Below are 4,665 nucleotides of genomic sequence, written 5' to 3'. Positions count from 1 at the left end.
CTTATTTTTCTAACAGAGCACTTCACTCTAAACCTGCAGGTTTACTAATGGTTTTGTTTTTTATTTCTAAAAGTAGAACTAGAGGCAGATCTTTCAGTTATCAGATTTCTCTACCAACTTAAAACTAGAAGTCTAAGGCTAGCTATAAAGCTTATAGTTAGAGTGGCTCAGGTTATCCTGAGCTTTCTCTATAGTTATGCTGTTTAAGGCTTAGACCGCTGGAGGACATAGGGACTACTTTTCATTATTCTGCTTCATTCTATCACGGTTCTCAAATTCTGAAGTATTTCTTAGATCAACACCAAACTTTATTCACTCTTTCCCTTTTCTCCTCATAGTAGCTTTATCTGATATTTTCCTATTTGGCTGTGACACCATCATCGAGTGAAAATATCATCTGGGCCGCTGGATGTGTTTATCAGTGCATAGTCCTGTTTCTCTCCAAAACACAGCTCCGCTTTGACTGTGACTAATTGTATGTGACCTCTTTCATCCTTTAGATGTGAAAACTTTCTCAAACCTCATCTTCATAATTGCGTCTTTTCTTGACAGAGCCACTTATGGAGCTAGTTTCCCGTTATTTTTGCTAATATGGAAAGTATTTATGGATCAGTGCCTCTATGTTCGTTTTGTGAGTCTGCTTCTGTGGAATCCCCAGTCAGCCATAGCAGATGGCAGCTCAGATTAAGCCTGTTCTAGAGGTTTCTTCTTGTTAAAAGGGAGTTTTTTTAGCCGTCACTACATGCATGCTTGTGAGGGATTTCTGTAAAGTCAACGACACAATGCAGGTTAATGTCTACTGTCAACACAAGCTCATCTGGGAGGACTAAAAACCTGCAAAGGTTTCTAGTTTTCTCCGGGTAGACACAGTGCAATATTTTTAATAGATAGAAACCTTGTAACCAATCTGATTGGTTGAATTAAATTGTCTCTGTAAAGCACCTTGACATATGTTGTAATTCAGCAGTATGAAATGAATGGGATTTGAATTGAATGGTTAGTTACAAGGTATGTCAGGAATTAAACGGCTTTGAGGAATTCAACTGTTTGATTCAGGTGTGTTTGCGGAGCATTAATCTAAAAGTCGAAGCATAGGATTTCACTTGGGCACCACTGGTTTAAACCTAAATCTGGATGGGTTAATAATAATCTTAGTTTTAACTGTAGATTTAAAAGTAACAGTGATGAATACAAAACTTTACTTGTAAATACTATCGTTGTTTAGTTGAGACTGACGACTGACTTTGTTTTTGTTGCAGAAGATAACCATTTTTTTCCCCTGTTTAGTTTCAGAGCTGAGAAAAAAGGGGCAGATATTATAAGATTTTTTTCTGCTGCCTTTCATTTCATTTTGTTTTAAAATTTTGAAATACATATGTAGTATGTCTGTGTGTATATATGTATGTAATGTATACAGATGGAATTGTAGGTATGTATGGATGGAGGTGTATTTTTTATTTTTTAGTATATCAAAACTTTGATAGGCTGTTTTTTTTTTTTGTATTCAATGAAATGAATGAATAAATAAATAATAAATATGGTTAAGAGACTTTTCTGGCTTGTGTATAAACTCAGGTTGACACAACTGCAGCAGGGATTTAGCAATGTTTAAACATCCATCCATCCGTTTTCTCCCACTTCACCCGTCAGGGTCACATTGAGGCTGGTCCTCATCTCCAGCAGTTTATGGTCAAAGGCGGGGTTCGCCCTGGAGAGGTCCCCAGTCCATCACAGGACAGCACAGAGACTCACAACCATGCACACACAAACTCCTAAGGACAATTTAGAAATGCCAATTAGTCATGTTTTTGGACAGGGGTAGGAAGCCAGAGTACCCAGAGAGAACCCAGGAATGCACAGGGAGAACATGCAAACATTCTAACAGCAAGGCAGCAGTTCTACAAACTGTTCCACTGTGCAGCCCGTGTTAAAACATGTACACAAAAAATAAAACAAAAAAGGTGCTACTTTACTGCAGTTTTTGTAATAATATCTACAAGACAACAATAAGCCTATTTGATATTTCACTTTAAGTGGATTCTCTCCCTCGAAGGACAGTCGCTGTCGGGGTGTGAATTTGCACGCTAAAGCAAGGTTAGCATCAGTCCTGGTTTTGAGCCCAATATACTTTACTATGTGCTTCAAGCCAGTGTTTTTCAATCCTGATCCTCAAGGCAACCCAGTCCAGCATGTTTTAGATGTTTCCCAGCTTTCACACACCTGTTATCAATTGATAGCAGATTATCAGGCTTTGCTGAACTGCAATCATCTGAATCAGGTGTGCTGAACCTCAGAAACATCCAAAACATGCAGAGCAAGGTCCCTTGAGGACCAGGATTAAAAAACACTGCTCTAAGCTAAATAATCTGTGGAATTTTTGCTCAGTGGCACAGAGGGAAGCACTGCTGCTTTGCAGCAAGAAGGTTCCAGGTTCCATTCCCGATCTGGGGTCTTTCTGCATAATAGAGTTGCATGTTCTCCCTGTTCATGCGCAACATATTCTCATTATCAGTTCGTATGAAACTGTACGAAAAGTTATGCACAGTATTTCGTGGGTTTTTGAAGTTTTTCCTCGAAAAAACATATCAGTGCGCATGCGCAGCCAGCCAGACGAAAAAAGCAGATCAGCGGACGGACGTAAAACTGGGACGGACGAGCTTTCGACAGTGCAATAATTACTTCATGATGTCTCTCACTAGGTTGCTTGCTGTTTTGTATGTAGGGTTAGGGTTAATTGTTAATTGTATGTTATTGAATGGTGCGTAAGATGCGCATGCGCAAGGATATCTTGTCTATACGACGAAAAAAACGTCAAAAACCTACGAAATACTGTGCATAACTTTTCGTACGATTTCATACGAACTGATAATGAGAATACACTGTCATGCGAGGCTTCTCTATGGGCACTCCAGCTTCCTTCCACAGTCCAAAAACATGGCTGTTAGGTTAATTGCCTAACAGCATAACTAATTGCTTGCCCTGTTTGTCTCGCTGTTGCCCTGCGATGCACTGGCGACCTGTGCAGGGTGTACGCCACCGCCTGCCCGTAGATAGCTGGAGATAGGCACCAGCACCCCTCGTCGTGACCCCAGCAGGGATAAAGCATGATGGAAAAGGGTTGGATGTTTTTTTAGAAACTCTAATTCTGATATATTTGAGTTGCTCTGTTTTGTTGACAGAGGATACATGTTGGATACTCAGTAGAAATATTTATAAATGATTCATAAGCGCCGTGAGCTACTCCAACAGGCTGTTAGCTTCTAATGATGCTATAAATGTATTTGTTTTTCTTTTAGAGAATCTAAAATTAAATTTCTCAGATGGTCAAACCTGAACTGAATTTGTGAATAATATAAATAACATAAAATTGTGAGTTTTCTAGCTGTGAACACAGTATTCTGATGGATGGCAATAGAACCCATAACGTCACCTTAAAACCATCAAGTTTCCCAGCTGCTGCAACCTTCTCACTGCTGCCTAAGGGCTGGGCTAAAGGCAGAGTACTAACCTCATTGTAAAGTGATTATTATTATGTTTTTTTCCCCCCATTTCATGAGCTGGTTGCACTGCCACACCATCTGTCTTTTCATGATAATTGGGAGGATGTCTTCATTTTTCCCCCACAGTGAAAGTAAAGCAGGTTTGTCTCATTTATGACTCTGACATCAGAGATAAAGCACAATGAGGACAGATCTCAGTTTGTGAAAACATGGTTTCCATGTTAACTACACACCCTGCGCTCTGTGGACGACAGTTTCAGCCATCATTATCTGAAACCTGTGAAAACGTTTTAAAGCTACACATTATTTCTGTGAATTAGAAGAAATTGATTAAGGGTTGATTCATAATGAGTGTTTCAAGCCTTGTATGCGAATGTGATCGTTACATTTAAAACAATAGTTAATGGTGGCTGAATACAAATGTCAGCTTGGAGGGTTTTCTATATGTTTGTTTGTGTTTCCGGAGCTCCTAATCAGCAGACATTAGAGAGGAGACATTAATTGGATCAGATACAAATTTACTTCTGGATTACACTGATTATCTGCTCTATTAGTTCCTATTATTTCAATAATTGTTTAGGTTTTAAAATCTCAATCCTGATAAAAACACAGTCATCTCCTTCCTTCTATTTATGCAAGAGAGAAAAAAAGACAAAATCCCTCCTTTAAGCTACTTTAGATAGATTATGATTAAACTGAATAGTTTATGAGCCTCCATATTGTTTTACGGTAGTTTAAGTAAAACTACAATTATTTGGAATTCTAGTTTAATTGACAGCAAACTTGAAACGTACCACAATGAGCCAATCTGCTCATTACTAAATGCAAAGCCTTCTCAACATGACCAGTACATCCTCCACTGGCAGCCAGTCTGTGTAAAGCTGACTGTCTTTATCATGTATGGGGTAAGATAACTACCAATAAAAAGGCTTGCATACGTGTTTGAATTTGTAAATGTTAGTCGATGAATATTAAATGATTTATTTTTCCTGTCATAATCAGAGATGGGAAGTTACGAAGTACAAATACTTTGTTACTGTACTCAAGTAGATTTTTCTGATATTTTTACTTTACTTTACTACTTATTTTTATGGCTACTTTTTACTTCTACTCCTTACATGTTTGAAAAATTGGCTCGTTACTTTAGTTTTGAATTATTTCAATG

The 4,665-nt window shown here is 38.3% G+C and overlaps 1 protein-coding gene across 1 annotated transcript in view; it reads right to left on the bottom strand.

Annotated features, from left to right (window-relative positions):
* The window catches only part of LOC107082598 (major facilitator superfamily domain-containing protein 8-like), a 44,403-nt gene that overhangs the window by 3,455 nt on the left and 36,283 nt on the right, over positions 1-4,665 (bottom strand). The window lies entirely within an intron of this gene.

Source organism: Cyprinodon variegatus, unplaced genomic scaffold (genome assembly GCF_000732505.1).
Source record: "Cyprinodon variegatus isolate N-32 unplaced genomic scaffold, C_variegatus-1.0 Scaffold57, whole genome shotgun sequence".
Lineage (NCBI taxonomy): Eukaryota > Metazoa > Chordata > Actinopteri > Cyprinodontiformes > Cyprinodontidae > Cyprinodon > Cyprinodon variegatus.
The sequence above is the reverse complement of the archived record's forward strand: the minus strand, read 5'-3'. Positions and strand labels throughout refer to the sequence as shown.